We start from the raw sequence: 25,805 nt of genomic DNA, 5'->3' as shown, positions 1-25,805 counted from the left end.
GCGAGAGATAAAAAAACAACCAATAAAGTACATCAAAAAAAAAAAAACAAAACAAACAAACAAACAAAAAAAACCCAACCCCACCTGTAGCATGCCATCGTTACTTGTAATCTGGGCCTTACGGGTAAAGACTAGGGCTTGCCTACCAGCTGCTTAGTCTAAAATACAGTGTACAACACCTAAGGAACAATACCAGAAACTGACCATGCGTGCAATTGTGTATATATCACATACACAATTTATGTTCATTCAATGCAATTTCTTCTTAGCACTATGAATTATATGCCAAAGTGGTAGGTGAAGGATCAGACTAAGATACATGGGAATGTGGGGAAGCTATTAATATTTCAAGCTGAGCATGGCGGTGCAGGCCTATAATTCCATCTTTCCCAAAACTGAGGCTAAGTAAAAGATAAGGACCTACACTTGAGGTTGTTCTTCGACTTCTACCCATGCACCCTGTACACACATGAGGACACACATACCATACACACAATACAGGGTTTAAAAAAAAAAAGAACAAATTGAAATATTTAGAAGATTGCTGAAGAGCTATACATCCAGTTCTTTGCATCTGTGGGTTCTATATCCTCAGACCCAACTGTCAATAAGGAATTTGAGGGTATGAGGTACCAGGGAGGAGGATACATGTTCATAAAATCTCCTCCTCTGCAAGAGATCACAGGCCTGCACTCTGGAATGTTTTAAGAGAACTCACAACAGACTGCTTATTTGGCTTTCCACACTTACAGAGCAAAATTGACCTCTGACCTAAAGCTAGAAATGAGCAACTACAGTGGTGGCGCACGCCTTTAATACCAGCACTTGGGAGGCAGAGACAGGCAGGTTTCTGAGTTCGAGGCCAGCCTGATCTACAGAGTGAGTTCCAGGACAGCCAGGGCTACACAGAGAAACCCTGTCTCGAAAAACCAAAAAAAAAAAGAAGAAATGAGCAACTACAATACTGTCTTTCCCATGAGTGAAGAGATGGTAGAAAATGGATTTTAAGCAGGAGTAAAGCAAAAACAGACATCATCGAAGAAGTACAGATCAATATTCCTTATGATTACTAATTTTAAAACCATTAATAAATCTATAACAAGCCAAATCCAACAGCAGAAAGGCAAGGTTCAAATAACATAAAATCAATGTGACATGTGTTAACATAAATTAAGGAAAACATGATCTTCTCAATAGTTGTTATTCAGGAAAAATTTAAAACAAGAATGCCCTGATTTAGATATTATTGTAATTGTTTAAGTGATGCTTTAAAGTCATGGGTTAAATAATTATTTCTAGTTATGTTTAGCAAGAATATATAATAACAGCAGCTTTATTTTACGAAGTACCTATGACAGGTAAAGCATGAGGCACAGGAAGTTCAACTGCAAACAGCCCTGTAATGAAGCTCCTGTGAACATAGGCAAGTGGTAGTGTGTGGTGACCAAGTGCACAGACTCAAGCTATAGTCCCTACATCTAAGGACAAGTTTTACCACTTACTGTATCTCTATGACCTTTATCAAGTTGGAATCACTGGTCTTCAATTTCTTTGTCCATAAAGGACAATACAAAAGCTGGAGAGATGGTACAGTGGCAAGTTTGCACATACATGAGGACCTAAATTGGGATCCTTGACACCTACAAAAGAAGGAGATATGGTGGCACTGCCTGGATACCACCTCTAGGAAAGTGGACACAGGATGACACCTGGGCTTCCTGGCCAAAGCCTAGTCAGACCCGTAAAATCAAGGTTGAAACAAAGATTGTATCTCACTAAGTAAAGTGGAAAGTGATGAGGAAGGTGCCTGGGGTCAACCTCTGGCCTTTACACACACACACACACACACACACACACACACACACACACACACACAGGGATATACATGTTCCTACATAAAAGTACACATACAAATACACACAGACAATACTATAGTCATTACTCATAAAAGTACCACAAGAATTAAACGAGATATTATATGTAACAAGAACTAAGGAAGATATTGTATGTAAAGATCTTTTTGTTTGTTTGTTTGTTTGTTTGTTTTTCAAGACAGAGTTTCTCTGTGTAGCCCTGGCTGTCCTGGAACTCACTCTATAGACCAGGCTGGCTTCGAACTCAGAAATCCACCTGCCTCTGCCTCCCAAGTGCTGGGATTAAAGGCGTGTGCCACCACTGCCCGGCATGTATGTAAAAATCTTAAACAAGGACTATATATATACTTTATGATAAAGACAGAGTAGAAGGAAAGATAGCAAGCCTTATCTCTAGGCCTTAACAATTAAATGTTTAACCGTTTACACATGCTTACATGCTTACCTAGAAGACTGCATTGGAAAAAGATAAACTCAATGACTTTATTTGGATTAAAAAGTCCACGTGGCAGGGCTGGAGACAGCTCAGTTGACAGAACCACAAGCATCTGCATTTGGTCCTCAGAACTGGCATTTAAAAAGGCTGAGTGGAGGTAGGCCATGGTGGCACACACCTTTGATCCCAGCACTCAGGAGGCAGAGACCAGTGTGGTCTATAGAGCTAGTTCAAGGACAGCCACAAAGAAATCCTGTCTCAAAAAACCACATCCGCATGTGCACGCACGCATGCATGCACGCACACAGACACACATATGCACAAAGGCCAAATAGGTGGAGCATATGCTTGTGTCTCTGAGCTATAACCCCGGCTGTGAAACAAATATGCTCGTCTCATGATAGAATTTTTAATATAATTTAATGCAACTTTTTCCACTCCTAGCATTTAGAAGTGGGTGAAGTCGGGTGATTCCTTGAAATAGACAACTATCTTTTGCATGACAATGTTTAGAAACCGTGCCCTCTATCCACTAAATGCCAATAGCTCCCCTTTTGCAGATGTGATCATCAAAATTGTCTCCAAACTTTCTCAAACATACTTGGAAGGACAAACTACTCCCAGCTGAGAACCACTGACTTAATCGTTGCTGTAATCCTACAATACTCAGGGCTGAGTAGCACTCATGCGCAATTGTTCACACTTTGAACCCACTGCAAAGGAAGATTCACAAAACAGCTTTTTACTAGGTAGGTGGATTCTTACATTCCTTTTTATCCCTCTCTTCAACTACAGATGGCTCTTCCATTTAAGCAGGTTTGCAACTTGTAATTTGAAAGCTGAACTAGTGTTGTTATATAGTTTATAAAAATGTTCAACATCAACGGACGGCTCAACAAAAGATGCTCTGGCTAATCTTGGTCAGCCCCAAACTATCAGAATCTTTTTTAGTTATTTTGTTGGGCTAATAAATCAAAGAGAACGATTCCATAGGGTGGTTCCCTGACTTCAGTGCACAGCAGAGTCACCAGGGGAAGCTGGCAGAAAATGGGTATTACTACATCTCACTCTGGGTTTCTGACTCATGGCCCAGGGCAGGACCTAAAGATGTACATTTCTAGTACCATTTCAGGGTGGTTCCAAACTTCCAAACCAATGCCTAGACCTCCCTTAAGTAATGGGGTTATAAAGTCATAAATTGGGATGGAAGACCTGGCTCAGAGGTTAGGGACATAAACTTCTCTTGCAAAGGACAAAGTTCAGTTTCCAGTACTCAGGTTAAGTGGCTTAGAAGCACTTGTAACTCCAGTTCCAGGTGATATGACACCTCTGGCCTCTAAAGGCACCTGCACTCAAATGTGTGTACGCACACCCCAACGTACATAAACACCTAACTAAAAATAAATCTTTAAAAAATAGATCACAGACACCTGCCACCATGCAACTGCCCTGTCGAGAGGTGGAGGATATCCAGAGACCTGCTGCCCACCATGCCACATGGTATAGTCTGGGAAAGATGCCCAGAGTCATGCCCTCCTCCATCCACAGTACAGGTGGGCTGGAGACACACAAAGGCCCACCTGCCCTCATGCCATGCATTGGAGGGAGGGGGGGAGATCTCCATAGATCCACTTGCTGCCATGCCACACAAGCTGACTGTAGACATGTAGAGACCTGCTGGCTGCTATGCCATGCAGAACAAACAGAGGTCACCCAGAGGGCCACCAGCTGCTACAGTGGGAGCCACTACAATGTGCAAGTGTGTGGTAGACAGATGAGAGAGAAAGGGAAGTAGAATAGTTCTGAGCCTGAACTATTGAAACTTTTCATTGATTCTTTATGAGTTTCACATCATGCACCTCAGTTCCACTCATCTCCCAGTCCCCTCATATTAGCCCTCCAACTTTGCAGCTCACCCTCCAAAAATAAAACATACACACCAACAAGACAAAACAAAGCATCAAAAACATCTGGTCATGGAAGCTGTAGTGTATTCCACAGTATACCCACAAAATCTAGTCCCACAAGAAATTAGTGAAGGTAGGTGGAACTGGAGATTCAAGGGAAGAGAGAAACAGCCTGCTGGGAATAGCCGCCTGCCACCTGAGGCCATGGTAAAGTCTTAGCTCAGGGCCATGTCTGAGACTGCAACTATGCAGAGACAGGGGTCAGTGTTGATGTCCATAGCTCACATTGCCATTAGAGACCATGAGGATGTTCCTAGTCTGGACAGCCACCTGGGACTAAAATGGATGTCATGGGTCCGTACAAACTGGCCCTTCCCTCACTGGTTATGGTATTCTAGAAGACTGGCCCCACTACTCCCCTGTGGCAGCACTCAAGAGAGCAGGCCCTGTTGGAAAAAGTACAGGTGAGCTGGCTCCAAAGGTAGGGCAAAACCACAGGAGTGCTGGCCTGCACCTCGCCTGGGCAACACCGTGGAACAGGCCCTGATGGTGAAGGTACCTAGAGCCAGCCCCAAGGGTGTGAGAGCTGGCCCAGCCCGTCAGCCCCAGCACTTGGGAGAGTGAGCCTTGCACCTCGACTGGGCAGCACAGTGGAGCTGGCTCTGGAGGTGTGGGTGCAAGTGAGCTGGCAGAGGGCATGAGAGCAGAACTGACCCTGCCTCCTGCTGATGGGGACATTGGGTGGCCTAGCTAGAGCTGTGTGGGAGAGCTCACCCTAGTGGTACAGATAAGGGACAGCTGGAGTGCTTACCAGTTCAGCTACCACCTAGGCCCAGATCCAGGGCTCTGAGTTGGCCCATCCCAAAATCTACATCATCTTTGAACTGTTGGAGTGCCATGAAAGGGCCCGCCCTACTGATACAGGGCATCAACAGGGTAACAGGAAGGAGCCCTGTGAGGAGCCAATATTGGTAATATCCCAGAAGCCAGAGACCTTGAATGAGACCTCGAACTAGACCAATTACTCCATCCAATGAACAATCACAAGTGAAGATGTATGGATAGATCTTGTGGATATACTGTGGGACACACTGTGGAATACACTACAGCTTCCATGACCAGATATTTTCAACACTTTGTTTTATTTTGTTGGTGTGTATGTTTTATTTTTGGAGGGTAAGCTGCAAAGTTGGAGGGCAAATAGGGGACTGGGAGATGAGTGGAACTGAGGTACATGTTGTGAAACTCACAAAGGATCAATAAAAAGTTTAAGTCACAAAAGAGAACCTTTGAAAAAAGTGGTAAGCTATGTATCTTATAACTTTAAATATATTTTTAAATGCTTGCTTCAGGATTTGAAAACTAAATGTCACACACCTTCAGGTTTCACAGTATGTGTTGCCATACTATGGGGGTGGCATACTGTATCCATCAGTATTTCTCAGTCAAACAGTTGAGGGTAAAACCAAAACTTTCCTGTTCATGTGACTCCGGAGAATAAAGAGCAGCACAGCTAAGCCGGAACACAACTGGACAGTTCCTATAGTGTAAGACACCAGAGTATCCCCACATTAGAGAAATGGACATTTTCAATTCATACAAAAACCTGTATGCAAATTTTTTTAAAAGCTCTTTTCCAAACTCCCTCAAACTGAGGCTGGAGAGATGGCACAGGAGTTAACCAAGAATAACCAGCTGTAACTCCAGCTACAAAGGATCTGATATTGTTTCTCTTCTGGCCTCCCTAGGCACCTGCATACATACAGCATGCAGACACATATACACACATATACAAAATAAAAATCTTTTTAAAAATCACTCCAAACTGGAAAAATCTAAATGTCATCTAATGGACTGAAGACTATAAGCAAAATTTAATGCTCATCTGATGGAAAGCACCCAAACAATTAGAGAAATACACCGCCAACACATTCAAGTTGCCCAATTCTCAAAAGCACTATGCTGAGTTTCCCAAAGAAGCTATTTACAAAAGGTTATATAATGTATGCTTCCATTTATGTGAAATCTTTGAAAAGGCACGACTATAGTGGCAAAAATAAATCAATGGTTGCCTGGGGTTAAAGTCAGGAAACGTAACTACAAAGGATTGTAACTTGATGACTATTCAGTCCAAAGGAGACTCCAACTCTCCAAAGTTTTACACTGATGTGTTCTGGGGTCAGAATGGGACATGAATCTGCAAATGTTAGAGTTCACAGAGCGTGCCAAATATGGTACACATGCCTGTAATCCCAGGACTTGGAGGACTGATTCAGGAGAATTGAGAGTTTAAAATCAGCAAAGGCTATGTAATAAAACCTCTCTCAAAAAAAAAAACTAAGTAAGCAAATAATTAAATTCATGGAATTATATTTTAAAAATTCTACATCAAAATGTTTAAATGAAGAAAATAGAAGGCAGGCAAAGTATTAAAAGTTGTTGAATGATTTTCATGTCAGTTTCATGAAAACTGAAAATACTGTAACCAGCACATCCCAGAAAACAAATTTTACAATTATCTATAGGCAAAAATATACAGCCCACCCTGGCTTATCTTAATTTATTTTAGATATAAATAACTTTTGTTCATAATTGTAAAGGTTTTTAGTGAAGGCCTTATTGTGGTATGGGATGTGTGTGTGTGTGTGTGTGTGTGTGTGTGTGTGTGTGTATGTCAAAGAAAGAGAGAGAATTATACACACACACACACACACACACACACACACACACACACACACACGGAACTCAGCATTCCCAGATCTTTTCATCTTGGCAGAAGCGCATCACTGCCTGTGTAGTAAAGGCAAAGACAATGAGCTATCTAAGGGATGAGAGGAATGTGCCAATCCTCTTTCCCCCACGGAATTCCCAAAGTCAATGCAGCTAGCACCTGGTACAGTGACCTCAATGCAAGCTTGGAGCTGGCATTCCTTGGGAGGGATTCACAATAAACCTAGATCATTCCTAAAGATCTAGAATACAATCCTTTGTAACATAAGCAGTCAGCTGTTTCACTAAAACTATGGAAGCATGCAACAACTGTGCATGAGCACGTGCTCACGCTCGAGCACGCATTCTCTCTCTCTCTCTCTCTCTCTCTCTCTCTCTCTCTCTCTCTCTCTCACACACACACACACACACACACACACACACACACACACAAAACTCCACACCATACCACAGCTTCTGTATATAAAATGCACATATGTCTGTGTGAATACAAAAACCAAGTCAATCCAGTGTCTTAGTTTCTTTTCCTGTTGCTGTGATAAAACACCCTGACAAAAGCAACTTAAGGGAGAAAGGGCTTATTCTGGCCTACAGTTCCATGTTACAGTCTATCATACAGGTGACACCACAGAGGCAGGAGCCTGAGGAGCTGGTCCTTCACATCACATCCATAATTATGGAACAAAAAAGAATGCATAAAAACATGGTTACTAGTACTTCTGACAACACCAACTGACATGCTAACTTGGATAGGAGAAATCTCACAAAGCCCACCCCTAGGTGAAGAACTATAGGTAATCAGTGGATGATGAGAAGGGGAGAATTTGTTTTCTCCCAACACCCAGTGATCAGCTCTAAATACACTGAAGAGTCATGAATTTGAAGAGAGAATAGAGGAACATGGAAGGAACTGGAGGAGGTGGTAATGGTGTAAAGTGTTCAACAAACTAAAAATGATGAATCTTCTCACATCAATTACCAATACCAATACAATCCCCCACAGACATTCTCAGAGGCTAACTTTAATGCAGATAATCCCTTAAAGGTATGCCAAAGGCTTGCCTTCTATGTGTCAGGTTAACAATACTAATCATCACATATGGGAAGTTCTAAAATGTGTCCCTATCAACAATTGTAATGTATCCATTAGTATCTACTTTGCTACACACTATAACAAGAGGTGTGTGAGTAGACTATGAAGATGAGATCTATGCCCAGGTATATTCCCCAACACTACTCACCAACGGGTCACGTTTCTAACAACCATCTAAACAAGTATGGGTCACGACCTCTTTGACTCCTTTCACAGGGGTCACAGATCTATCAGACATGCTGCATATCAGATATTTACATTATGATTCACAACAGTAGCAAAATTATAGTTATGAATTAGCAACAAAAACTATTTTATAGTTGAGGGCCACCATAACATGAGAAACTATATTAAAGGGTCACAGCATCAGGAAGGTTGAGAATTGCTGCATTCCAGGTCAAGGACAATGTAGCACTATAAGACATTCTAAATGAAAAAAAATACATATTATGGCCTCAAGACCTGTTTGAGTGCAGAAAATATGTGTGCATTAAATAAAGTGCTAAGATAGCAAAAAGAAGACTTGATTGAGAAAAGCCCTGAAGCCACACCAAGAACTCCAGATTTAGCTAGAAACTAAAAATGTTAAAGAGCCAGGAGAAGCCCAGTATGGTGACACACAGACGAACTCTCAGCTCCTGGAAGGGTAGGACAGTGGGACCAAAAGTTCAAGGTCATTCTCAGGTACATAACTAGCCCAAGTTAAAACAAGTGGAAAACAAAGAAAAGGCAAGGAGCTAGTCAGTGAAGAAGAGTTTCAGGTTTTTATTTCTGGTTTGCTTATATTATGTTTTAAGTAGCAGGACTGTAGGTGTGCATTATCATAGCCAGTTTATGTGGTCCTAGGGATTAACACAGGGCTTTCTGCATGTCAGGAAAGCTATGAAGTACATCAATAATTCTTTTAAGTTTCTGTTTTAAATAAGTATGTATTGTAAAATGACTGGATTAGGGAGATGTGTTCACATATGTACACTAAGGAAATATAAAACAAAAGGTCACTAGTAGTTACATATGGATCAGTTAGGTTCAATATACCAAGTATTCACTCAAGTCTCCCAAGTATCAAGAAAGTGTAATGGTTGTATTAGTTAATTGCTTTGCTCTTTTCAAATCATTCTTAGCTTCTCATGCATTTAACCTTGTTAAAAACTGAGACATGTGTGAAATGGGAAACTGCTTTTTTTGTTTGTTTGTTTCAAAAAGCTTTATTTTTACTTGGTCTAACTAAGACTTGGGAGAAGCTCCAGGGTGGTTACAAAGCTGCCTAGTGGCTTGAGAGGTTCATTCATGTTGAGGTCCTGAGATGGGCTGGTGCAGAGCAGAGGAGGGAGCCCCTTGAAGGCACAGAGGCCTCTGAGTCGTGCTTGAGAGTGAGGCTCAAAGAGATATTTGCCCAGAGATGCCTGGGGCACGTCAGTCTGTGCTGGCTGTGGCTCTGCCAGCCTACAGAGGTTGGTTAGGTGGTTGCCCATCTTCTTGATTATCCAGGAAGTGGCTTTCCAAGAAGTCACAGAGATGAGGGTCTGTGTGGGCAGAACCCAGGACATGCAGCTCCAAGAGGGCCTGGTTCAGGTTCTTCTCCAGGGCCAAGGCATCTTCCATGGCCTCCTGGGGCTTACCCCATTCATCTTGAGATGGCTTCTGCACATTCTGGAAGAGTGCACAGCCCCTGATTGAGGAGACACTCAGCGCCCTCGAACTTCTCATCAGCCAATTTGCAGAAGTGGCCCTCCAAAGCCACATCATCCTGATCAAAAAGAAACCCAGAGAGAAGCAGGTACAAGTTGACCAGGCAGTTCACACCAGCTTCCACTTCAGTGGAATAATTCTGATGTATCTGAAAGGTCATGGTTGATCTAGAGTAAGGGGCTAACCATGAAGATGGTGCTAACTGGTCCTAGAAGCCGAAGGTAATGAAATGGTCCCGGAGGCTATAACTGGAGAGACTTGTAAGGCAGCTGGAAGCTAATAAAATAAGAGTCCCTGGGTTTGTTTTGTCCAAACACTGTTGAAGCAAGACACAGATCCATGGGAACTCTAAGGTGCTGCTCTAAAGGAAACTGCTCTTAATCTAAGACATAGATACCAAAAACAAGAGTGTGACAAATTTACTATTTGGTAAATACAATTTGTGGTGGTTTGAATAGGAATAGCCTCCAAGACTGGTGTGTTTGAAAGCTTTGCCCAAATGAAGTAGCACTGTTAGAAGGTGTGGCCTTGGAGTAGGTGTGACCTTGTTGGAGTGTGTTACTATGGAGGTGGGCTTTGAGGTCTTATATATGCTTAAGCTAGGCTTAGTGTGGCATTCACTTCTGTTGCCTAATGATCAAGAAATAGAACTCTCAGCTCCATTTCTATCACCATGTCTGCCTGCATGCTGCTATGTTTCCCACTATGACAATAAAGAACTAGGCCTCTGAACCTGTAAGCCAGCCCCAATGAAATGTTTTCCTTGTAAGAGTTGTTGTGGTCATGGTGTCTCTTCACAGCAATGAGACGCTAAGTCACAGTTTGAATTAATTTTCTCCGGGCCTGATCCCATGACTTCAGTTTAGACTCTGTTAATCTCTCAGCTGAGTTTTTGATGGTCTGCACTTTTATCTAGTATCAATGGGATATATATAAATAGCCAAGACTGATTTTATTCATTCATTTGTTTGTTTATTTTGTTTAGACATGAACAAGTCTGACCATGTAACTTTGCAAAGATTTCTTCACTTGCATTCAAGTTTCAACTCTCACCTGGCACACGAGGCTCTTTTGCAAAGTGTACTGCATTTCTCTACCATTTTCTTTTTGGCAAACTCCTGATGGCTCACTCCATGCTTTGGACTTACTGAATTCCATAGCTCCTAAATCATCCCCAAGTATCTTCTTCGCATCACCTCTTTAGTCCCTAACTCCTGCTGTTTGAGATGTCTAACTCCAGTAAGTAACATCCACAGACACTAGAAAACACACCTCATGTTTCTGTTACCTCTGTGAGAAGACAATGAGATACACAGAAGCTGCCAAAGGCACTATAGCCAGGTATGTCCCAGTTGTCCCAGAGACTCATGGAGGATGGGGGAGTTTTAAACCACCAATACTTTGAAATAACTTAAAACAAGCAGTGATGTAGTAGTAAAAATAGAAACTCATTTTGGGCAGTGGTGGTGCATGCCTTCAATTCCAGAACTCAGGAGACAGAGGCAGGCAGACCTCTTTAGTTTTGAAGCCAGCCTGGTCTACAGAGAGAGTTCCAGGACAACCAGGGTTACAAAGAGAAACCTGATCTGAGGGCGGGGGTGTGTTAATTAACACTAAAAATCAAATTTCTCACTTATATTGGTATGTATTCTCTATTCACAGTGAGTTCACAGGCTTTCTTTCATTCAAGTGTCATCTTGTCCTTTGATCATATTCACCCTGCATTCATACCTTCCTGCCACTTCTACTTTCATGGTGTGTTTCTGTTTGTCTGTCTACATGAATTTTAGACTTTACAAGAGAAACCATGTATTATGAGCCTTTCTGAATTTGAGTGTTTTGCTTATTATAACAATCTCTAGTTGCAGAGAAATTTTTTTAAAGATTTATTTATTTAATGTATGTGAGTACACAGTCATTCTCTTCAGACACACCAGAAGAGGTCATAAGAGCCCATTATAGATGGTTGTGAGCCACTATATATGTGGTTTCTGGGAATTGAACTCAGGACCTTCGGAAGAACAGTCCATGCTCTTAACTGCTGAACCATTCCTCCAGTCCTGCAGAGAAATTTTAATCCAGCAACATGGCTGCACCAGCAAGGGATCACATCCAAAGATATTCTAGGTCTATGTGATCTGGCCAGAAAGCAGACACACCCTTATTACACACCTTTAATCCCTAACAATGAAGGTAAAGTTAGTCTGCAGAAGGAAGCAGCCATATTTGAAAGTGATGTCTAATTGAGGGCCAGACAAAATGATGAATCAGACAAAGGGCTGACAGAATGAGTCAGAGAAAGGATGACCCGACTCTCACAAGGCCAAGAAGGGGATACTGCTTAAGAGCATCCGAGTGAGTCAGGAGTGGAGGGCACTTCAGATGAGCTCATGCACTTCTTTTTAGTTCGTGCAGTCAGTGCAGTCAATGCAGCTATGTTCATAGAGTTCACACGCAGTTTTTCCAACCAGAGCAGAAGCTAAGAGAAGCCAGTTTGAGTCAGTCAGTTTGGAGAGGAATTTTGAGCCAGAACAGCTGAGCTGAAACAGCCAGCTAGAATTCAGAAAGAATGAGCTTATTCAGCAATAAGCCTCCGAGACAACGATTACATCTGGCAAGTAAGAAAGACACTTTTAGATCTTGCTGCATATATTTTCCTGCAGATCACCCAGGGGAGTTGTGTTAGTAAGCATTTTATTGCTGTGAAGAAACACCATGGCTACGGCAATTCTTATACAGAAAACATTTAATCCAGCTGACTTACAGTTCAGAGGTTTACATCATGGCAGGAAGCATGGTGGCGTGCAGGCAGAGAAGGTGAGATAGCTGAGAGTTTTTACATCCAGATCAACAGGCAGCAGGAAGAGTAAAACCCCAAAGCCCACCCCCCAGTGATACATTTCCTCCAGTAAGGCCACACCTACTCCAATAAGGTCACACCCCTCATCAGTGTTTCGCCCTAAGGACCTATGGGAGCCATTTGCATTCAGACCACTATAGCAGTATAAAATTCCTTATGTATGCATGCTCTGTTTTCTTTATGCCTCTTTTTCCTTATGTATTGCTGATAGGTGCTTAGGCTGATCCCACAGCTTGGCTATTATAAACAGTGTCTTCAACCAGTCTGACTTTCTGGAATACCTGGCATACCACACCACTAAGCACCAAAAATGTAACAGTCCTAAGACCTGAGAATTATCAGAAGCATAAGGGAAAAATCAAACATAGTTCAAGAACTAATCTGAAACAGTCTTGTTAGGAACATCATCTTAATGTTACCCAACTACACATGCACATGCAAACACACAAACCTGTTAACAACAGGTCTATATTAGTTATTGTGACCAAATATTAAATACCTTTCTCTTAAAAGAAATTTACAACGCAAACCTCCAAGTGTTAAATCTCAGAAGAGTCATAAATTAAATGGAAGATGGGAAACTGAATAAATTGTATCAGCATTAATTTTTTAAACTTAATTTTTTGGGGGAAGTTAGTCTGCTGAGGACTAACATTCTACACGACTGGTACTTACCCTATAACCACTGAGCAACCGTCTGCATCATCACACTGGCAGTTCACTACCTTCCCCCAAATAATGCACTGGATGTTCACCCTCTACTCAAGGCAAGTCTGCTACCACACCCCCAGTTGTCTGTTGCTCCACTTCCCATGGGGTTTTAGCTAGACAGCATGGAAAATACAAAGCTGAATGAAAGATACTGAGATCCTGTTCTTAAGGAGATTACTGTCTGAGTTTGGAGGGGCATTTTGAAAAGTTTACCTTATACTGTTATGAAGTACAGCAAGCACTTAATCATATTACATCTAAGTACAAGGATATAGAAATACAATTCTGTAAACAGCAACAAATTCTCATAGAACCAAAAACCTCTTGTGAGAAATAATGAAATCACTGTTAAAACTCTAGCCTCCATTGGTCCAGATGCTCATGCTGATTATCAGAGTATTTCCCAAGAGCCAGGCATGGTAGCAGACATCTGCATCCCAGCCCCCAAGAGTCTGAAGCACTGAGGACTATGAGTTCAAGTGTTGAGATCTGAACTAGAGGAACCAAAACCAGTTTTAGAACTGATGCATGCTTCGGAAAGGCAGAGCCCAGGGGAGTTATGGACCTGAGGGACTCACTCATGTGAGCCATGGTTCACAACATGGCATTGCTGTCCTCCAGGTCACCACGTCCCAAGGGGGTTTCCAGCCCCTCACTGGGCAGTGTCACTGGCACTTACAATAATAGTGGCTGATCTTTTCCAGGCATCGCCACTGAAGCAGATTAATGATTCAATTACCACCCTCAGAAAGAACTTAGAGATGTAGATGGTTAGTAAAGTTAGGTTAAGATGTTTTTGTTAATGGCTTTGACAAAGAAAATCTTGGGGAACAATGTAAAGTTCAGAAAGGCACACTCAAGGGCTGATTTCCCTGAGAAACCCTACCTCAAAAAAACCCAACACCCCTCACCCCCCAAAACAACAACAACAACAACAACTGGCACTCTTGATAATTGAACAAGGATTTTATTTATTTATTTATTTATTTATTTATTTTTTGAGGTCTAGTACTAGCTAACATGCCCTCTCCTGCTAAAGATGGGCTGGTGATCAAGGTGATGATTAATTTCTTGTACCCATTTTGCCCTTGGCTTCCTGATACAATAAATAAAAAATTGTTAATGAGATGTATACCCTGAGGATTTAAAATAGAAATGACTGGTTTTTATATATAAGTTTAGATTTGCGATTCTTCTAAGTTTTTTTTAGTAAGATTACTCTTTAAAATAAATAATAAAATCATTGATCCTTTCTTTGTAACCACAAAGTGCAACCTGCCAATAAGAGAAACTGACTGAGAAAATTACCTTGCTTGCTTACACTCCGATAATCTATAGTAAATTACTTAAAACATGAATGTGCATGGGTCCTTGGGAATAATCTGTTTTTTCACCTGTAATACATAAAGCATTTATTCATATAAAGGTATGGGGAACATACTAGGTTTTCATAATTATTCACTAGAAGAAAAATAGAATGTAACCACATTGGAATTTTTAACTGCTTGAAAGATTTTACTAGGATATATAAATTGTAGGGGAAAAAATAGTTACTGGAGCTTTGCTTCCTTCACCAAATATATGTATGTGTATATGTAAAGTTGCTGGAGCTTTGCTTCATCCACCAAGTGTGTTACGTATGTATGTGTGTGCATATGTGTGGGTGTACATATGTAAAGTTGTTGGAGCTTGATGAAGCTTGCTTCATTCAGTGTGTGTGTGTGTGTGTAAGGGGGGGGGGGGGGAGATTGAGATTTCCCCACCTTTTGCAGATGGCCCCAAGGAGTCTTCAACGGTCTCAGAGAATCTCCCTCAGAGAAAAGTCTGCCTCACCCCTCCTCAGTTTACCTGTGGTGTTGGACTTCTGACACTGAAGACCAGCCGGAAAAGGCAACATAAAAAGATCATCCTATCCAGGTCATTCACACTTTGCCAAAGTGTGGGCTGGGCCTGAGCTCCCATGTGGGTGTGAAGGATGCTCTCCAGGCTTCTTCTGCATTAGGAACCTTCACCTTGGCCATCCCCAGTGAGGCCACCTTCTTTTTGCTTACTCTGTCTACTTCCATTTCTGGGGTGGTTTTCCCTTAGAGCTTCTGGCCTTGTTCTTGTGCCCACGTGTTGTCGGGAACATTGTTGTGGATGTCTCACTTGGGAATGCTGTTCTGGGCAAAGACCCCATTGGGTGACTGCCCAACTCTGCCATCATGAACAGAGTCACAATCCCCCAAACGCCCATTGTTGTGAACTTTAGGAGCCTGAGCTGAGCTGGTGCCACACAGCTCTTCCTCTTATCCCACATGCACTGTGATCACACAGTGGGCCTGTCTAGCATTTGGGCAGGGCCCTCTGCTGCTCTCCCAGCACTGCCCAGTTCTTGCATTGTTGCCTGCTGGTATCTAAGCTGTGGATCCCAACCCTGGAGATTGGTGAGAGCCATGGATTACCTCTAGATGAAATTGGGCAAGAAACCATGACTGTAATGCTCACAGGTACCAATCACTGCCCTGGTTCTGTCATGTTTTTCTTTGAAGAATACTTTGGGACAATTCTCTACACAAGTGATTTTCAATATATACCATCCATGCTGAAGGAGCCTCCTCTGATACTGGAGAAACAGATTCATACTTTATAACTAGACTACACCAATTGCAATCCAGCCCTGGTTCTTCCTTCCTGACAAGAAACTACTCAGAAGACTGTCCAGCTAATTCAACAGTTACCACAATATAACATGAAGACTGGACTCTATAGCATAGGGAAAGAGTCACTGCTGGAGCAACCAGCCCTTGAGTTTCTGACCTGGGTAGTTATTGAGTCTTCAATGCCTGGAGTTGGTACAGCTGCTGAGCCTGGCAGACATGTTCACAGTTCAGAAAACCCCAGGCCCCATCCATGCTGTAGACCATACGAAGCACTGCCCCGAGCATCTATACCAACCCTTCCTCTGACATTCATTCATCTTACAGTTTTGCTGCTTCTTACTGCTCTGGGCAGGTCTCTACCACAAGTATCCTCTACAGTTTTAGTCTAAGTAATATGTTGCAGTGTACAAATACTACAGAAATGTTTACATCCTCATAGGTTATACAGTTAAGAAAAATTCCTTCCAAAACTGAACTTTGAGCATTCACAAGTGAATAGAGCTCGGATGCCATTGTGGAAGATTCCCAGAAAGACTAAGAGCCAAAGGCTGGAGAGGACCAAAGCAAAACAGTGTCTTCTGGACATGATAGAACCACTACACTCATGGCCTCTCAGCAGCTGAGCTTATCTGCACAGGATTGTATAAGATCAAGTCAGTCAGTACTCTAGCACAGAAGAGGGAATGACTTATAAGCACCTACCCCATACCCCTAACTGAAGAATTACAGTTAAGGGATCTAGGGGAGAGAGGATAAGCTTTCTTAAGGGTGTGGCCTTGTTGGTCAGTCACACTACAGGGGATCACCCCACACAAATTAGGTTATTTTTTTTAAAGGGATGTGGGTAAATCTGGAAGGAATTAGGAGTAGTGATAAATATATTAAAATACAACGAGTGTAAATTCTGTTTCTCAAATCACATAGTACACACACACACACACACACACACACACACACACACACACACACACACAAAGTGTCCTGAAAGCAAGTGAATCTCTTCCAAAGATATTAAACCAAGAGTATCAGAGTATCACATACGTCCGGAAAAGAAGGTGGGGAGAAAGAGCAGACATTCCTGCTGTTTGTATAAGTGCCTATGTCTACTGTCCAAGCAGCTACAGAGCCACCCTCAGTCCTTTCAGGTTACTGTCTTACCCTGACTTTCCTTTCTTTTATCCAGGATACACCAGAAGCATTACCATCTTCCATTCAAGCTCTGTAACATGGATACCAAAGTCCAAAGTTAGCCATGCACCTTACATTAAAGGCTATAATATTTGCATACAATCTGATCATATTCTCCCACATACTTTTTGGTCTGTTTTTGAGACAAGGTCTCATTCTATAGTCCAGGCTGGCTTCAAACTCATAATGTAGCCCAGGCTGCCCTAAAACTGGCCAATCTTTCTGCCCATATTACAATGCTCAATAATACATTGTAATGACTATGAAATGACAGGGGAAACCATGTTCAGTAAAGTTGTAGCTGTTCATTTAAACCCCCAAATTCTTCTAATCCTTGATTCAAAGTGTGGATACACAGTTTGGGTTCCCTGAGCTAACCATTCTTCCTTATTCCTGTCTCTTTATCTTTAGGATCAAGGAATAAGAAAATTCCCCTACCTTCACTATTGTGTAGATAAATTGTTCCTGGTAATATTTGGTGCTCTCCATTAATTACCCTGTGCCTATATACCTAAAATTAATCAACTCATTGACATTATCAATAGTTTCTATATATTTTTTAATAGTCGTTTTCCTACTGGCTCTAAGCAGAAAACAGAATGCGGCGAGAAGGTTTTATTCCTCCTGCAATGCTTTCCCCTTTGCTGCTCTGTGAAATCTCTTAGGGGAGTTTTTGGTTTTGCTTTTAAGATTTTATTTATTTTATGTATGTGAGTACACTGTCAGACATACCAGAAGAGGGCATCTGATCCCATTACAGATGGTTGTGAGCCACCATGTGTTTGCTGGGAATTGAACTCAGGACCTCTGGAAGAACAGTCAGTGCTCTTAACCGCTGAGCCATCTCTCCAGCCCCAGAGTTTTTATTTTAAAACAAAAGTCAGAAAAAAAAATATGAGACAGATTTTTGGGGAGGCTTTTTGTCTCTAAATTGTTTGGAATTTAGTCACTGGTAAGGCAGACACATACATGGCACAGTAGCAATAGGCTGTCAAGGCTCCAGACAGACAGATGATAGCCAGCTAGTTCTACACTGATTCCTTGGCCCCACTGTACAGGCCTTCTGTTCCCTTCTCTGCCCAGATCAGGAAAGCTACCACACATACTGGTAAAGGCCAGACTTCCACTGCCAAGAAACACAAAGTTAGTATGTATCCAGAGGCTTCTTCAGAATCTTAAGAGAGCCGGCTCTGTGGTTAAGAGTACCTGTTCTTATGGAGGACCTAGGTTTCATTCCCAGAACTCAATGTTGTCTCACAATGGTCTATAACTCCAGTTACACAAAATTCAACACCCTTTTCTGAACTCCATTACCAGGTATGCATGTGATCCAGACATACATTTAAGCAAAAACACTTAGACACATAGAATTAAAAGAGTAAGTTGGTTGTTGGCATATGCCTTTAATTCCAGCACTCTGGAGGCAGAGGCAAGTGGGTCTCTGTGAGTTTCAGGCTAGCTTGGTCTACAAAGCAAGTCCAGCACAGCCAAGACTCTGTTATACAGAGACACTCTGTCTCAAAAAATCCATGAATAAATAAATAAATGGATAGATGGATAGATGGATGGATGGATGGATAAAATATTGAGGACCATTAGAACAGTCATGTTTAAAGCTAAAGGCTAGTTTATTAAATTTATTGATAAATAGCACATTTATTCATTTATTAAATAGTTAATTCATTAATAAACTATTAAGGGGTAGGCTGAGAGAGGGAAAGGAGGACTACTCTCTTTAAGTGATGTCCTTAGGAAATAAGCATCTTGCTTTTAATTGTAGTCTCCTGCCAGACAAACATCCTGGGAAGCTTTACTGCTTGCTGCTTGGCATGTTGTGCTTTATAAGTCTAAGAAATGAGAACATGAACTCATGACCTAGGCCACTAGGCTAACAAAAGGGAATAGTGACATAAAACTAGATTGCATACAAAATAAATTCTTACCATAGCCTCTAGAGTTGAAAGAAGTACTTAAAAACTTGATGAAAATCAATTATCATCCATTCTTAACATATTTTAAGCAATTAAAATTTTCTTAGTTCTATTTGATATCTCACTTTGGGAGATAAAGGCAAATGTGTAACATATTATAGCAGCATAGAAAACACAATTAAAAGGCTGTTACTGGCAGCAGTCAATTTTAGTTTTGAGTGTTGCTATATTTTCCTAGTATATTAATCAGGGTTCTCTTGAAAAACAGAACTGATAAAATAAATATTTTATACATTATCTATGTATGTGTATGTACATATATGTAATATACATACATATACATATATCTTCCTTCTTCCATGTAGGAAGAAGAATATAGGCTGCCACCAGAAGGTGTGGCCTATGCTAGAGGCAAATCATCCCACCTCCAAAGATCTGGATTAAAGGAAGGTTCTCCCACTTCAAATTATTTAATTAAAACACTCCCTCACTGGTGTACCCATCACTTGGGTTTTAGTTAATTCCAGTTGTAGTCAAGTTGACAACCAAGAATAGCCATCACACCGAGCTTAAAAAAATTCAAGTAGTTTAGTTCATTTAGGAACAAAATTCTGCTTTTGATGTACAGACCTTAGGAGGGAATGAATCAATGGAAAATTAAGTTTTATTTTTGCTTTAAATCAGAGTCTCATATATCCTAGGCCAGCCTGAATTTACTATGTAGTCGAGGGTGACTCTGATATCACACATCAGTGCTGGGATCACAGGCATGCACTACCACATCTCCCTTTATGTATCACCTAGAACTGAACACGAGGCGTCAGATCTAGGCATGCACTAGACATGTTGGAGACAATGAGGAAGAAAAACATTCCCTATTTCTAGTGAGTAAGCAAAGAATAAAAACACTGAGTGTAATGAGGTAGAGGCAGGAGAAAATCATTAAGTTCAAGGTCATCCTTGGTTACACAGCAAGTTTAAGGGCCAACCTGAGATAAATGACACCCTGCCCCCCAACCCCCACCCAAAACTGAATAAAGTACTTGCCACAGTTGGTGACCTGAGTTTATTCACCAGAACCCATACAAATGTGGCAGGAAAGAACCATGTCTACAGTTGTCTTCTGACCTCCACACTTATATCATGGAATACATGCATACACACACACACACACACACACACACACACACACACACACACACAAGCACACAGAAATAAACAAAAAAACACTTGAAGAAAATCACTAAACAAAACAAAAACCACTATAAAAGGTAAACAAAACCACACAAACAAAAATTACTGTTGGAGCCCTGAGCCCTGGTTGCAACACTAAACAGCCCAATTATTTCAAAGATCCAGTGAAATCTAACCCAACCCTTGAGGCTTCTGCCAAAATGGCATAAGCTAAGCTCCAGGAATAGTCCTGGGAGACCCTTCCAACTACAGGATCCTCAAACAGGATGCAAAAAGAGTCCCCTACTCTAGGCCACAATGGTAGTCAGGTATTGCTGCCATTTTTCACTATATACACAAAAATCCTAATAAACATTAGGTAAAGAAATGTGGGACTTAACTGCAATGACTTGACTTCATTTAACAGTTAATCCATTTAATTGTGGAGAGCAGCTAAAGGTCACTTTGTTGTAAATCTCGGGTAGTATATTAAAAAAAAATCAAAAGTGTTGAAAGAACTTTTATGCTTTTTACCTCTCTCTCTCTCTCTCTCTCTGTGTGTGTGTGTGTGTGTGTGTGTGTGTGTGTACTTCTGAAGAGTCCATTCTCTCCTTCAACTCTGTGAGGACTAAATGAATACAGGTCATCATCATGTTTGGGGCAAACATCTCTACCAGCTAAGCCATTTGCTGGCTCCTAGGCAACTTTTGAGATTTTGATTTCTAAAAATAGAAGCCTTTTCCCCTGAAAATTGACACACATTAAGTATTAACAGATTATGTAACAAGTTGAAAAGTGGTTTTTTGGTCATGTATTTTATAATAACTGGTCACAGTCCTCTCAGACATCAGTAATGGGGGGGAGGGGGAGCTACTAAAAATGTTTTTCCTAAGTAGTTAAAGGTATACTGGGGTACTAACTGGCTGCCTTGGCTGGCCTCAGTAGGAGAGGATGTGCCAGGGTAGGTTGGTACCCAGGGGGGGTCTCCCCCTTCTCAGAGGAAAAAGGGAGGAGAGGATAAGGGGAGGGACTGTGTGAGGGGGTTTGAGGGGGCTGCAACTGGAATGCAAAGTGAATAAATAAATTAATGGTAAAGAAAAAGAAGCAAGAAAAAAAAGATATACTGGGGTAAAACAGCTTTCTCATATAACGTCCATACTATGGACCCATGAGTCAGGGATCCTACTTATTACATATGTAATATGTTCTGCATGTACTTGCTGCTAAACAAACTACTGCATCTGTAGGGGTATTACTACATACAGAACAATATACAAATTTCAGAACAAAAGGTTGGAGTTCTAATATGTCAAACTCCCACTGACATCACAACTGTATCCAAGCATATCCTCATTTAAACTGTTGATCTTATATCCTGCTTTGCCAACCACCCCCCCCTTTTATGTAAACTGTTTTTTTTTTTTTAATTTAAAATTTCAGTATTGGTACCTATACCTAATACCTTTAAGCAACGGATGCAGCGATTGTAGTCCAGGCTGTGTTCTTTGCCTCTACCTGCAGAGTGTTAGACTACATTCTTTAAAACTTCTTAAAAATATCAAGCATCTATTATGTTATTCTATATAACATCACTCTTGTTACAAGCAAGACTTTTTGGACATAAGTTGTATAGTGTATATTTCTAATCAGATAATAATTTTTAGAGCCATAAAATATACATTAATAAATTTTGTGATATTTCAACACAAATGTACTTGGAAAGTCTTTGATTTAAAAAGAAGACTGTATAAAGATTCAAATAAAGCAAGAATTATTATTCAAGGATTTGAATATGTGTGTACTGATAATCATAAATGTCTCTGTGGCTGTATAATTAAACTGCTCTTTAAGGCAAGATACAGGGAAGAGATGGGGTGTTTCATGCCTGTAATGTCTTGAAAGAAACAGGAGGATGAGAAGTTCAAGGCTAGTATGAGAACTTGTCTTAAAACAACAGCAAAAGTAAATAAAAGTAAAATAAAAGGGAAGAAAGGGATAAATATACTACAAGCAGGAACTCATGCCATCCACTGTGATGCAGTCATCCTATCTCAGCCTTGTAGCTACGATCAAGTGAAATGCAAGCCAGAACTTTAGTGACAGAATACTGATAGGTAATTAAAGCTCTGTGCTTATTATTGCTGTTGTTGTTATCATTACTATTATTATTATTGTGTTGTTATTATTATTATATTATTATTACTGGGGGGAGGCCTGCCGTGGCACTCTTGTGTTGTTACTATTATTATATTATTATCACTGGGGGGGAGGCCTGCTGTGGCATTCATGTGTTATTATTATTATATTATTATTACGGGGGGGGGGGGGGGGGGGGGGGGGGGGGGGGAGACTGCTGTGGCACTCCTGTGTTATTATCATTATATTATTATCACTGGGGGGAGGCCTGCTGTGGCATTCATGTGTTGTTATTATTATTATTATATTATTATTACTGGGGGGGAGACTGCTGTGGCACTCCTGTGTTGTTATTATTATTACTGGGTGGGAGGAGGCCTGCTGTGGCATTCATGTGTTGTTATTATTATTATATTATTATTACTGGGGGGGAGACTGCTGTGGCACTCCTGTGTTATTATTATTACTGGGTGGGGGGAGGCCTGCTATGGCATTCATGTGTTGTTATTATTATTATTATATTATTATTATTACTATTATTATTATTATTATTATTATTATTATTATTATTATTATTATTGGGTGGGGGGAGGCCTGCTGTGGCACTCCTGTGTTGTTGTTATTATTATTACTGGGTGGGGGGAGGCCTGCTGTGGCATTCATGTGTTGTTATTATTATTATTATTACTGGGTGGGGGGAGGCCTGCTGTGGCATTCATGTGTTGTTGTTATTATTATTACTGGGTGGGGGGAGGCCTGCTGTGGCACTCCTGTGTTGTTGTTATTATTATTACTGGGTGGGGGGAGGCCTGCTGTGGCACTCCTGTGGAGGTAGTAGATTCTATTCTCTCCTTCCAACTTTATGTGGGTTGCAGAGATGAACTCAGGCTGTCAGGCCTGCCCAGCAAGTGCTTTACCTACAGAGCCATCTCACCCTCTGTTTTTTAAAGGTTAAGTGATAAATAACAGAAGAGAGCCATGTACGTAGAGTTATTTCTGTAGAATTAACCCCTGGCCATTGCAGGTAGGAATATAAAAAGGGATTGACCACTATATGAACACAGAACTAGTATATTCCTTTCCTAGGTCTACACTTGTTAAAAATGAAAACAAGGACGAGACAGATACTGGCATGTGCCGATGTCAGAAAGGCAGGCTTAATAACAGGCAGAAAGTGGAAGGAACCTAAGCGTCCACCAATGGATTAATGGACCAAATGTGACACACACAAATAGATGAAGAGGAAACATGGACAAGGTCCTGAAACGTGCTGTAATGCGCTAGACCTTGACAATACACTAAACACTTAACAACAAACATTATACTTACACAAAATATCAATCCAAGGCAAATTCACAGTGCTAAAGAGGCCACCAGAGGTCATGAGGAGTGAGAAGGTACTCTTGACTGGTCACAAGACTTTCCACAGTGGTTGGTGAAAAAAAATTAGAAACAGACAACAGTAATAGTCACACAGTATGAATTTAATTAATGGCATGGAACTGTATGGTGGTTTCAAAGACAATGGCCCCCACAGGACCATAGAGAGAGGCACTATTAGGAGTATGGCCTTGTTAGAGTAGGTGTGACATTTGGGGCAGTCTTTGAGGTCTCGGATGCTCAAGCCACACTCAGTGGGACAGTCTATTCTTGCTGCCTGAAATCCAGATATAGAACTCTCAGCTCCTCCAGTACAATGTCTGCCTGCATGCTTCCCACCATAATGATAAACCTTTGAAACTATAAGCCAGCCACCAGTTATACGTTTTCCTTTGTAGGAGTTGCTGTGGTCATGGTGTCTCTTCACAGGAAAAAACAAAAAAACAAAACCAAACTTCTAAGACAAACTGTACACATAAAATTTGCAAGATGAAAAACAATTGTATATACATTTTATAATTAATTTTCTAAAAACTTAAAACCTGATCCAAAAAAATAAAAATAAAAAGGCCAATCACAAGGAGTGCTAGTGCATACCTTTAATCCCAGCACTGAGAAGGCAGATGCAGGTGGATCTCCATGCCTTTAAGGCCATCCTAGTCTACAGAGTCTGTTCCAAAGCTACACAGAGAAACCCTGTCTCAAAAAAACAACAGCAAAAAATAAATAAATAAATAAATAAATAAATAAATAAAAAGTGAAAAGCCAATCTTCTATAGGCAAATAAGTAGCACAAAAGAACTGGCCTAATGGACCAAAGATTTTAAAAAATCGGGTTTTTGGGTGTTGGTTGGTTAGTTTCCAGGGTTTCTCTGTGTTGTTGTGGCTATCCTGGGACTCACTCTATAGACCAGGCTAACCTCCAACTCAGAGATCTGCTTGCCTCTGCCTCCTGAGTGCTAAGACTAAAGGAGTGTGCCACCACTGCTGGCTTAATTCTCATTTGTTCATTTGAAATGTTTAGCTAAATAAACAAATGCATTTGACTTTTCAAACTATTATTTACATGTTAAACTTTCTTCTTTCCCACACCACAAGTGGGAAAGAACACACATGTTCAGCAAGCACTCCACCACCAGGTTAAATCCTTGACTCTGTATAAAAAAAAAGTTCCAGCCAAAAGGGGGGAAAAGCCACTTTTAATATGCTTGCAAGTTCCTTGACTGTTTTATATAATTGCTCTCACAATTAGGGAACACATAGGAAGCATAAAACTGTATGGTAAAATGGTTAAGATTGCGTACTTTCAAATGGAAGAACATCTTTTAAAAGCTTTCCGTGGGAACAACTTATTGAGTCATTAACTCTAAGGAAAACACACGGCCCCAACTGACGTCAGGATACAGAAGAAAAGCAGTGCTGACGGGAAGGGGAAACTGGGAAACAACTGCAGTTCACAGTCACCTCTAAGCAGGAGGATATCTCAGTGAGTCACCAGTGGGAAATGTATAGAACTCAGCTATACTTATCTAGAAGGTATGGCTTACATAATTCAGTACAATTATTTAGAGTGCACAGATAACTCCTCCACATGAAGGCAAAGTCTGTAATTCTGAGCTTCCTATCTCAAATCCCAATCCTGTAATAAGCATCCACATTACACTAATTATGACTGTTACAATACCTACTCATTGGAATTATTTATAACTGATTATTTCACAAGTCAAGTGTCTAAGCAATTTTCACTTTGAAAGGGCAAGGAAGGGCTAGTTCCAAGGTAAAACACTGCCTAGCACGCCAATCCCTCAGTCTAAGCTCTAGTACAATAGAAAACAAACAAACAAACAAACAAAAAAAAAAGCCAAGGGAATAGTTCTCAATTTCCAGGATACTCTATAACATCACATATTATAAATACTAGAAAATTCAAGAAACAGAATTTTAGTTAATTTTTAAAATTTTATTTATTTACTTTTTAAATTGCAAAGTATCTGTCAAGATGACTCAGTGAGTAAGGGAAGTTGCCCCCAAGCCTGACAATCTCCGGACACA

At 40.9% G+C, this 25,805-nt stretch overlaps 1 protein-coding gene and 1 pseudogene across 8 annotated transcripts in view; one reads left to right on the top strand and one right to left on the bottom strand.

The window, feature by feature from the left end:
- Positions 1–25,805, bottom strand: part of Abl2 (ABL proto-oncogene 2, non-receptor tyrosine kinase) — a 98,499-nt gene that overhangs the window by 41,294 nt on the left and 31,400 nt on the right. The window lies entirely within an intron of this gene.
- LOC117716378 (5' exonuclease Apollo pseudogene) lies at positions 15,508–16,251 on the top strand (annotated as a pseudogene).

Source organism: Arvicanthis niloticus, chromosome 10, assembly GCF_011762505.2.
Source record: "Arvicanthis niloticus isolate mArvNil1 chromosome 10, mArvNil1.pat.X, whole genome shotgun sequence".
Lineage (NCBI taxonomy): Eukaryota > Metazoa > Chordata > Mammalia > Rodentia > Muridae > Arvicanthis > Arvicanthis niloticus.
Note: the sequence above shows the minus strand (reverse complement) of the source record. Positions and strands in the feature narration are given on the sequence as shown.